Raw genomic sequence first — 13,047 nt, 5'->3', positions numbered from 1 at the left:
GACCACGACGAGGAATGTGAAGTAAGAGAAAGGATGATTAGGCCTTGCAATGATGCTAAAAGATTTGCAACGCTCGAAAAGTAGATATATAAAGGGATAAATGTTTGGTCAAATTGACACGGTTGCCTCGGGCATAGAGAAGCTTACCTAAAGCATGACTTAAGAACAGAACAGATTTGCACGTTTAAAGGAATATTTCACGAGTTTCAGGGTCGATGCTATAAATAACAGGAGGAGAAGGGCGCTCAAGAAGGAAGCAACCCAAGAAAGGTTAGGGATAGTAGTAGGACAGGTATACTAATGGGTTGATCGAAGGAAGAGGAGAGCATTTAGGAGTAAAGTAACTGGAAATATTTAACCATGGGAGTACGAAGGATACTTTAACAAGTTAGTGGTAGGAAACCCATCAATCACCGAGATAAGGACGAGGGTGATGGGGCGACACCTATGATTAGAAAATTAATGACATGAGTTAAGAATTTCTGTAAGACCGAGAGATTCGATTATAAAGGAAATAGAATGAAATGTAGGGAACGTGCAAGGAAGACACCATGGCCGTGGCATCAAAAAGACGGATGAAGGCTCGATGAACGAGGATGGAGAGAGTGTAAATTGTAAGAATCCCATGCTAAGAGCAAGAAGTGGCAGGTGATAACAACACGGTTAGTGGAAGACTTTAGAATTGAAAATTAGAAAGGGGGAAGGATTGATTCTTGAGAAAGAAGAACACAAGTTCAAGTATTTGATACTTAAAACATTGTTTAATAGTGAAAGAAGGAGTTGAATCAATTAAGAAAAAGAACAAATTGAGGGAGGGAACTCAAACAAGGAATCTTACCATCGAAGAATCCGAGTTGCGGTTCAAAGTAGAACAAAAAGGGCATAACCCAAAAGAGAACCTCAAAGGTCTCCACAAAACAAGGCTAATATTATTAATATTCAAACTTAGTTACAATGAAAGAGAAAACACCCCTTTATATAGGAGAAATGGTGGCTGCCACACTAAAGAAAATAAAGTTGGTCAAACTAAATTAATTAAGGTGCAATTTCCAAGCTGCATAGAAGACCACCAATTCTTTGTTCCAAAGTGCATAGAAGACCACCAAACATTTGTTCCAATGTGCATAGAAGACCACCAAACATTTGTTCCAATGTGCATAGAAGACCACCAAACATTTGTTCCAATGTGCATAGAAGACCACCAAACATTTGTCCCAATGTGCATAGAAGACCACCAACACTTTGTTCAATAAAAACATTAAATGTAGTCAACATAGCATTAAATGATCTTCTAGAAACATAAGTATAGGCTGCTGAACTTGTTCCTTCTTTGGGCATGTTTTGGGCCATAATCCAACTCCTCTTGGTCTTCAATTTGGGCCTCCAATTAGTATTAAGACTTTCCCAAAAGATCTACTTTTGGCTGGAGCTATTCCTCCATTACAAGACATGTTTTCATTACCAAATGAAGCCCATTAAAGCATCTTGATATTTTTTAGTCTTTAAAGAAAATTAAGCTTCCTTGGTTTCTATCATTCTCCCCCTCTTATAGAAGATTCGTCCCGAATCTTGGTGGTGACCTTTTTTGCTCCTTAATGCATTTGAGCCTCTATGGTTGCTATCATTCTCCCCCTCTTAAAGAAGATTCGTCCTCGAATCTTGACATTGACCTGTAACCAACATGATGATCACAATAAGTAGGGAGCAAACAAAGGAAACAAAACAAGCATTTGGTAAAAACAACACAAGGTAGTGACCATGCAACCACTTAACCCACTTAGTTCTTTTAAGCACAAACACCCATTTTAAATATCCAAGCATTTCATCATCTAATAGAACAATGTAATTTCCAACACAAGAACTAAACACACAATTCATAAGCTCTTTAAACAGTAGAGGATCATTAGCCAGACCAAAAGCATATGAATACCAAGAAAACATACCATATTTTCTCTTTCTAAGCAACTTAACCTCACCATTCAATATACCACGGTCATGATATGGATCAAAAGTTATTTTCTTGTGAAGTGGCTTGGAATGAACCTGCAAATAAGGATCTAGAAAACAAGATAAAGATATTGTGAAGTTGAAAACATGTGAGCACTTGTCCTTTTCCACACTTGAGCTACTACATTCTGCACCTAGCTCAACTTTCTCAATATCTACGGCACCAAAAGCTTCATGTGTCTCAATGTCTTTATTGGAAACTTCATCACCTTTGCTTCCTTCATTAGAATCCCAAAGTGGACAAAAATGTACATTAAACTCATGTTTAGTATCATCCCATAATAGGTTATCCCACACTATAAAACCTTGACCCATGAGATTGTCTTCTTCAAGTGAGTTGTCATCATCCTTTACACAAAGTTCATCCTCAATTTTCTGCATGAAAGGAGATAAAAGACTAAAACAAGAAAGAGTTAGTTGATTAGCATATGAACAAGATTCATCCTCTCTCAAATTTTCTTGGATTTGTTCACTCAACTTATCTCGTCCCCCACTTTCACCACATTGTGGCAGATTGCTCAATTGAGAAGAACAAAATAAAAGGTTAGGTTATGTCCCAATTTGAGTTATACCTTCGCTTAAAACTCTTGATTTATGAGATTGTGGTACAAGTTCATTTTCATTTGCATCTACAAATAGATCATCGATAAGGTCATACCACATGAGATCATCAGGCTCAACTTTGTCTTCTACTTGCAATTGTTTCCATGAATCATCATCCTTTGCTCCGTTCAAATCCCATTTGAAGCTAGATTCTTCCTTCAATTGTTGTTCTAACACTTCAATGGGTTCTTTTTCAATAACCTGCACATTTGGAGCACAAACACTAGAAAAAGAATGAGTTAATTGGTTAGAACTTGAACAAAAATCTTTCACACTTATGCACTCAATTCTTTTAATCTCTTCTTTTTCCTCGTCTCTCAAGTGTACTTGTTCACTCTCTATTTTACCTCTTGAGCTCACTTCACTCAATTTTTTCCACTTATTTTTTCTTCTTAACAACTCACTCTTTTCACTCATCACTTCCTCTCTCGAGTTGTCAAGTTGCTCACTCTCACTTCTCTCGTTCTTTTGTCTCTCATCCTCACTTTTGTTTGGTGTAGAGAAGGTTGTCAATGCGGCATCATCCCTTTCTATCCCCGGGCAAGGTATGCTGCAATAAGTATCAGAAGTTCCCATATACTTGCCTAGAATCCCTCTTTTATCCCTTGGAGGACTTCTAACATCAACTCTAATTTTAGGCTTCCCAATCCCACTATTGTTTCCCCTCTTGGAGACCTTTTCCTTTTCAAACACCTCTATTGATCTCCTTACCTTTAATTGATCTTCTTGAATCTCTGTAGGTGACAAAGATACAAGGGTAGTTCTTTTTCCATCATCTTTCACCAAGGAATACCTATTCTTTTCTAGATCATATGAAACTTTCTTATAGAGATACCATGGCTTTCCCAATAAGACATGACATGTGAATAAGGGAATTACGTCACACCAAACCTCATCCTTGTATCTCCCAAGAGTTAATGACACCAACACCCTCTTCTCTACCTTCACTCCTTTTAAGATGTAGGGTGAAGCATCCTTAACACAAGATAAACCTACTTTTTCAACAAAGTAAGCACTAACTAAGTTATGACAAACATTCTTGTCAATCTTAGTAGCACACACCTTAGACAGTACCTCCATTCTAGTTTGAAAAACTTTGTTAACTCTAGTAAGCTCATGCCTCTTCTAAGACTCTTTCCCAAACTAGATCTTACCGGAATAGGTTTAATAGGATTCAAACTCCCAACTTCAACATAATCAACACATTCATCACCATAACTAATGTCATCATAATCAAAAGATTCATCACTACTATAATCCTCACAAATGTTATTACCTTCACTCGAATCGCAAATCTGATGTGACTCATCATAGGTTTGGGTATTTGACTCATCGTAGCCACCATACTCTTCACAAGAATCATTGTATGCCCTTCTATCATCTTCTGCATCTGATTCCCACTCTTCTTCACTATAATAATCCATCCCTTCACTCCAAATGCTTTCAGAATCTGTAGAAAACACGCTTTAAAAAAAGAGAAAACAGTTAGTAGTAAAATGATCTCACATACACTCCCTTACGTGTATCACTCAAGTTGTGGATCTCAACACTCGTATTTCACACTATTAGGCTTTTACCCTCAAATAATCTCACCACTCTTGCCTTTTACCACTCAAGGGTTGCGCCTCGAAGTTCTTCAATAAACCAACAACTCAAACACTTCAAAGTAAGTTCCAAAGCATGATTCAAGAATGGAGTTTATGACAAACAAAGAAAGGACAAGAAAAAACATAAACAGACAGGAAATAAGAAATACACAATGAAAATAGAGAGAAAAAAAAAACACGGAACAAATTGGCACGAAACAATGAAATAGACACAAAATTACTAGACAACTCTAAGTATGGACAAATACTTCAAGTATCTAGTAAGAGAACATAAAGAAAACTAAATGCAAGAAATAAACACTTTCAAGAAAAGATTTAGAACATATCAATGAGTTTGGATACAAATGTATTGCAATGACCTTTGCATTCCTCAAAGTGACTCTTGAGTTCCTTGATGAGCAAAAGTCAAAGAATCTTTAAAACTAATGGGATTTTCAAGAGATAACAACCACAATGGATTTCCCAATAATTTAAAGTCAACAAATCACAAGATAAAGGATTGAAGAAATCAAGAATAAGTAAAGAAAACTTAGAGAGTACTGTTCACGGCACTGTCCACTTGAGCAGTTTTTTCTTTTTCTAACTTTTTTTGCTACAGTTCAGGTGCTACAGTATTTTTTTTTTCAGATTTTTTTTTTTTTGCTATTTAGAATTCAAATCAATAGATCGGGTGAGTATAGGAATACTCAACCATCCAAAGCTCTGATACCACTTGATAACAACACGGTTAGCGGAAGACTTTAGAATTGAAAATTAGAAAGGGGGAGGGATTGATTCTTGAGAAAGAAGAACACAAGTTCAAGTATTTGATACTTAAAACGTTGTTTAATAGTGAAAGAAGGAGTTGAATCAATTAAGAAGAAGAATAAATGGAGGGAGGGAACTCAAACAAGGAATCTTACCATTGAAGAATCCGAGTTGTTGTTCAAAGTAGAACAAAAAGGGCATAACCCAATATAGAACCTCAAAGGTCTCCATAACCACAAGGCTAATATTATTAATATTCAAACTTAGTTACAATGAAAGAGAAAACACCCCTTTATATAGGAGAAATGGTGGCTGCCACCCTAAAGAAAATAAAGTTGGTCAAACTAAATTAATTAAGGTGCAATTTCCAAGCAGCATAGAAGACCACCAATTCTTTGTTCCAAAGTGCATAGAAGACCACCAAACATTTGTTCCAATGTGCATATAAGACCACCAAACATTTGTTCCAATGTGCATAGAAGACCACCAAACATTTGTTCCAATGTGCATAGAAGACCACCAACACTTTGTTCAATAAAAACATTAAATGTAGTCAACATAGCATTAAATGATCTTCTAGAAACATAAGTATGGGCTGCTGAACTTGTTCCTTCTTTGGGCATGTTTTGGGCCATAATCCAACTCATCTTGGTCTTCAATATGGGCCTCCAATTAGTATTAAGACTTTCCCAAAAGATCTACTTTCGGCTGGAGCTATTCCTCCATTACAAGACATGTTTTCATTACCAAATGAAGCCCATTAAAGCATCTTGATATTTTTTAGTCTTCAACGAAAATTAAGCTTCCTTGGTTGCTATCAGCAGGACACTCAGAAGACTTGGATGCACAGCGGCAACATAAACGCACAGCTAAGAAGAATTGTGAATAAGTGAGTTAAACGGGCGAAAGGACTAGCAATGGATGGAAGGCTATGTAAATATTGACAAAATGGTATGGTATAGACGAACATGTTAGACCTGACAGGAATTATGGCATTCCCAAGCTCCATAAGAAGAAATTTATTAACTCAGGGCCAGAGTTCGAGGCGTATTGGCACATCAGGAAGGTATCGTAAATAAGCATAAACGAATTGATAATAAGTATACCATGAGGCAGACATAGGAAGAAAGTACGGAAGACACCTTAAGAGAATGCTTCACGCCGATATGAGCTACGACATTTCTAGATCATGGTTTGAACCACCGTATCGGGCAAAATTGCACCGTACCTAAGTATGCAGTGATAGGTCCTAAAAAGGAAGTAAAGAGAGCAAGAAAGGTTTCCAAGTCAAATTCACAAGGATGACAGAGAGGATGACGAACCCAAAGGATACTTAGGATGACAAGGACTATTGTAACAAAAGCAACAACGATTGGTAGTTTGGTACTTTTCCGAAGAAAGGAAGAACGTTGCTCTTATGAATAGAAATAAAAGAGTTAACCTGATATTAGAAAACATTTCAGGGATCACTAATTATACTAAACATGAGAGCATATGCTATGGAGTATATGAACCGTCAACGTGAAGCTATGCCCGACTGTAATTGCAAAAAGGCCATATCAGAAAGCCAATAAGGAATAACGACGGGTGAAGTGGCCGCCGGTACAAGGAAATCGAAGCTAGATATATATATATATATGTTGTAAGAAGGTCGTAATGGAGTAAGAATTGTCGTAGCCCTATGCTTCTGGGTTGTATTGTGAGATTTGAGGGAAGGAGGTTAAAGAAACAGTTGTGGCGAGCTACAAATTTAGTTGAACTCGGATTATGAGTGTTACGACCCAGCTAGGGGCCGCGATGGGTACCCGGGGCTAACCCTCGAGCACCGCTCGTTCCACTACTCATCATGCTCATTAACTACTCTTTTATCGATTTTATACTCAAATCATAAGAAAGTCATGTTTCATTTATAAACATAAATAGTTTCATATACATAAGCCCTTTAGGCTATCAGAATAATATATACAATTATACCATAGTGACCTTATCCGACCACATAACCCACATTGTGTATCTACGAGCCTCTACTGTACAAGACGCATAGACGGGACAGGACCCCGTCGAGCCCAACATATACAAATATACAAAAAAGAATAATCAAGCACCTCCGGAACAAAGGAGTGCTTTCAATCGGCTAACAGCTCCTACGAGTCTGGCTCAAGCTCGCCTCCCTGTCTACCTGTGGGCATGAACACAGCGTCCAAAGAAAACGGACGTCAGTACGAATATTGTACTGAGTATGTAAGGCAAGAATGAAATAAATATAATAGGAGGACCGTGAGCCATAAGAGAAAGATATAACCTGCAAGAATGTCATAGGCAAATACATCTCGTACATATATCATATTTTACATAACCATAGTACATATGTCATCACATCACATATCTCGTCACATCACAATCCTCATCGTTAACCCGCGTACGGCTAACCATCATATGCCGCCCACTAGTGGTGATCATTCCCGGCCCTCTAGGATCGGTGTTAACATCGCAAATCGCCTTAGCAGTGACATGCCCGGCCATCTAGGCTCGGTGGAACCATATGCAGCCTGCCTTAGCGGTGTCATGCCCGGCCATTCTGGCGCGGTGGAATCTCACCATCACACAATCAATCATTACCCATCACTATTTCACATTTCAGGAACGTATCGCGATCTTATCATAGCTTGGCATTTTCATACATAACATAGGCATATTATAAGCTAGCATCATTAAACATCTTATAGAAATATCATGACTTAGCATTATTTCACATTTAGCATTAGGAGCATACATTAGACATTTGAAGACAACCATGGCTATGTCAGGGTGACGTAAGGTCGTAAACCCCCGATTATATTATGAAAATTTATGAGTACTTTGCCTCACCTTGAAGGAAATAGTGCATAAGGTAAGTGTTAGAAATAATGACATCATCAGCATTATGGGATCATCATATCATGAGCTATCGAATCTCTATACTTTAACTTATTATCATCATTATCATACTCGTATGTAATTTGGTATATTTAAGGACTCATAAGTTCCATCATATAGGAGGGTCATAGATGTCACGACCCAGCCCCGTGGGCCGCGACTGGTGCCCTACAGGGACACCCCAAACGAACTCACACCCAGACCATCGCAATTCAAACTCAACCGAACTCAGCATACGCTATTCGAACTCAACATCGCAATCAGACATCTACCGAACACTTATTCTAAGCAGACGCCCGTACAGATCAGACAGATTACAAGTCAGAAAGGAGGCGGAATATACATCGCCAAATTTCACACACACACATCAGAGGGGTGGCGGAATGTACATCGCCCCCAAATGCATACGCACACATACAAACTCAGAGGCCGACTTGGCCATAGTAGCGTACGGGCCGCTCAAGATCGTAAAACGGACTCGCATGCAAACACACCGGACCCACGACCCACAAATTTGACTACAGGCCTCTAAACAAAACGGAACATAAGAACATAGGACGGGACAGGGCCCCGCCGTACCCACTCATCCAAATATACAGAATACAGACACAACCAAAAGATATGTACCGAAAGTAGGCTCCGGATCAAGGGGAGCTCTTCAACACAGCAGAATAAGTAGCCTAAACTGGAGGACCACCCAAACGAGCTTCTGTACCTGCGGGCATGAAACACAGCCCCCGAAGAAACGGGGGTCAGTACGGGAGACGTACTGAGTATGTAAAACAGAAGGTACAGAAATTACAAACACAGCTAGAGTCAGAAAGAACAAACACACCAACATTGTAAACAAAGCAAACCTGCGCGGGAGGCGAACGTACAAATGCAAATCAAATCATGCATAGGGTATAGGAACGTGGTCACCCCCTGACGCTGGTGCCACAACACATCATAACTCCAGAAGTTTTCAAATCTCCGTACAGTCTCCAGACACATCATATCACACACACATCATATCATCAGAACATATCAAATGCCATATCACATCATAACTCCATAAACGGTAACCGGCCCTATGGCGAGGCCTCGGAAACCGTGACACATCATAACTCCCGAATATATTATAGTGCGCACGATCACAAAGTCGGCCCGGGTACCGACGAACGAAGTCACAACAGACAGCACGAACAGAGTAGTGCAGAAACCATATGCATATCAAAATAATTTGTCGGACTCAACATATCGTTTACATATAGGTAGATACTGACGCCAGAAGGCTCGGAGTAGGAATCAAATTGATAAAAGTAGGCATATAAAGGTTACGAAGTTCCAAACTGTCAAATTCGTAAGAAAACTGTTCATAAGTCATTTTTCCGGAATTCTCACATCATCCCAAAGTACAGAACATGCATTAATGGCATAGGAAGTTTCAAACGCATCCATGAGTCACAAACAGATGGTTGCGGATCATAACGAACACCAACGAATCAAACAAGCCGAATAAGGGGGAGCCTCGGGGCTCGCGGGCCCACCTCGGGACAAATTGAGGCGGCAGACACAAATCGCAGATTTTTGGCTCCATAGAGTCATTTACAAAAGTTTCGAAGAGTTTCGGACTCAACAGCACAAGTTATGGAGGTACGAGCGTTCTTTTACCCAAATGGGACCAAAAGGTTTCAATCGCGCTGAATGAATAGTGCTCGAACTTGAACCTCGATTTCCGAGAGCAGAGTTATTCCCGAGATTCCGAAATTTACCTAGTAGGACTAGGACATGCCAAAAAAATGAGAGGTAGGCTTTACATACCTGGTTGGCGCCTTACACTCCTCAAATCGCAATTCCCGTTTCGTCTAGAAACTGCAAATGGTCACTTTTACCAGTTACTATTCATGAGAATCAACACTTTAGTCTTTGGGCTATATTTGGCTACCGAAATTTCGGCAGCACTCCCCCTATAAATCTAACACCCCCGAGACTTAGCTCGGCTCAAAATACAACAACAACAACAACCCAAACATCATTAACCATACAAACCACAATCATATTACATAAACTTCAAAATTGCACTTTAATACATAAGTTGGCAAAATTATTGATTCAACTTCAACATGCCAAATCTATTTCCACATTAGTCCATTCATTCATTCATTCCCAATTATTCAAACACACTACATACAAGTTCCAAATCACATACGAACATCCCCAAAGTTTACTACTTTCCAATTTTCATTCAAAAACACCAAAAGTTACGACGAACGTTCTAACTTGCGTTGTTTCATTCCAAATTCATTATCATCAACCATAAACCTTATTTAAGGTCTTTAGTGTCATAAATATACTATGATATACACCAATATCCCAAAGGTATACATTTTTCCGATAACGTCCGAAATCATTTTCTAACACCAATTCAATTCTCCAAACATTCATTTACGATACAAATGTCATAACAACGCATTATTCAAACTAAACAAGATAAAACTCCCACGTCTTATACTACATGGAACTCACGGCCAACATATCCCTTTTTTTTTTTTTTTTTTCACACACACGTCATGCACAAACACAACCCCAACCCACAATCTTCACACTAATTCAATCACCAACACATACATATCCATTCCATAACATTAAAACATAAAAATCTTACCTTTTTCTTGAGTTTCCGACTTGCCGCAAACGTCGCTCTTTCTCCGAACTACTTGTATCACGTCGGAGAGCGTCTTGAGCACTTCACCACTATGTAAAACTCAAGATTTTTGAAACAACAACAAGACTTGGATATTTTTCTTTCTTTTTCTCTCTAGTGGCCGAAACCCCTTTTCTTTGTGTTCTTTGATTTTTGATCTATTTTCTTGATAATTCCAAAGGCAAGTGGATATATATGGATAAAGGGTCATGTGCTAAGCACATGACCACTTAAGATGGATCTTAGGCCATGTTTTGGGCCGGCCACCATGGTCTCTTTGGGCCTAAATTCTTGGGCCAACCTTCTTGGTCCAATCCTTTAAAAATCCCGCTTAGAAATTCCCGGAACTAATTTCCGAAATTCCAAATTTACCCTCGGCCTTCCCCGAGGTCTTGCCATCAATGATTTCATAATCAACATGAGCATAGCAACTTGAATCAAATTATTTCCTCAATACACACAAGTCTTATTTATTTCTTGATTTCCCGTTATACGAAAATACGGGACATAACAATAGAAAGCTTGAAAGATTCATGCCTTTGAAGGAAGGGATAAGCCTTACATACCTTTGACGTTTAACTAAGTTATCGCTTGCGTGTTCTCCTTTAATGCACACGTTCTACCTTCAAGAGAATTTATATCATCATTAGCTAAGCAATTATAAGTTCGGGCTTTCTAAAGCTAGGGAAAATTGGGCAGCACTTCCTTTGTTTATACTACTTTTCCCATAGTCTATATCAACTCCCAAACGCTCACAACAACATTCACAATATCGCAATCAACAATTATCATTCATATGCATTGACCACAATCCACCATTTCTCTTCAATTTCTCCATATTTATGGTTATAGCTTACTATCGCGTTTCCTCATATATAATACTTATTTCATGGTCTAAATGTCATTTATACCGTATTCATAATCGTAACACTCCAACATTCATAATTCAACCCAACTACCATCCAACCATAACATTATTCACTCATGAATGACTCATTTCCTATGTCTTTTTACATTTTAAGTATCTTAACCTTCCAATATTTTAAAAAACATGGTTTAGTCATGAAACTTACCTTAGATGATGGTTGAACAAGCCTTGAATGGAATTACTCCTCTAGCATCAAAACCCTACTTCACTTTCTTTGGGTTTTCTTGAGAGAGATGAACTTTAGCTAGGTTTCATACACTTTGTCTCATGGATTTGGTGTTATTGATCATGAATTTCTTTTGATTTTCTTGTAGTGGAGAATGGAGAGTATTCTAGAGGTTTCTAAAGAGATATATCGTGAAGATGAAATGAATTTAATGAGCTTAGGTCTCTTTTTAATGACTTAAAATCTGATCCGGAATGAACAGTAGCTGAAGTGCACAGTGGTCGTAAACCCAGTTTACGTTCCGTATTCTAGTTTACGGGTCATATTTCGTGGTCGTATTTAAGCATATCAAAACCAGAAAGGTATGTTGAGGATCATGGTGATTTACGATCATGGTTTACGGGCCGTATTTCAATTTACGATCCGTATTCCAAGTCGTATTTCACCATTTGAACATTTGACAGAAATTTGAAGTTTTGTAAGTTGGAATACGACATGGTGGTTTACGGGCTGTATACTACTTTACGGTCCGTATTTCATTTTACGACCGACTGGGCCAAAGTGCAAATCTGCAACTTTCATGTCTTCAGAACCTATAATTAGTCATTGTGGAGCATAACCTTATCTTTTATTGCAATTACCTTTGAAATCTTACTCAGGGTCATCAAACGTCGTTCCCTTCTTATTAAAACACCATATACTCGTATTCTTCATTAGTCTATTCGTTGTACGTTCACGGGGAAATTTACGAGGTGTAACAATGAGTTTGCCATAAGTGTTGCTATACTGCGAAGGATAATAAATGGCGAAGAAAAATTATGTATATACGTATTTGGATATTGATATAACTGGTCTTGGAAAGGAACTGGGGAGAATAACTTAAGGGATATAGCCATTATGCCCAATAACGACAAAGTAATATTGAATAAGCATTTGGAATATAAGGATTAGAGAGACTGACTAATGAACTACAAAGAATCGGTACAGTGTGTATCTGAGATCAACGGATATCAAAAAGAGCAGCCCCAGATGGCACCGAAGGACTAAACGCAAAGAGGACGTCGTATATGAGAAAGGTAATTTCCCACTAACAGGGAAACAAGGATCGAGAAAAAGAGAATACTTGTAGGACGATGAATAGTTATGGCACAGCAAGTCAAGACTGCAATAATGGAGCTAGAACGAGAGCGAGATACTAGTTAATTTCTGATCATGTACATGAAGAAGCTGAAGTGAAAGAAGTTGATTGAAGGAGATAAAAATATTAAAGAAGAATGAGAAAAGACTGACCCAAGTTATAGTTTAAGTGAATGATAATTGAACCCTAAAGGAAGAATAGCTGTTCTAAAGAATTAAAGATGATGTTGTGGGTTGACAATACCGCAAC

Source organism: Lycium barbarum, chromosome 10 (genome assembly GCF_019175385.1).
Source record: "Lycium barbarum isolate Lr01 chromosome 10, ASM1917538v2, whole genome shotgun sequence".
In the NCBI taxonomy this organism is placed as follows: Eukaryota; Viridiplantae; Streptophyta; class Magnoliopsida; order Solanales; family Solanaceae; genus Lycium; species Lycium barbarum.
Note: the sequence above shows the minus strand (reverse complement) of the source record.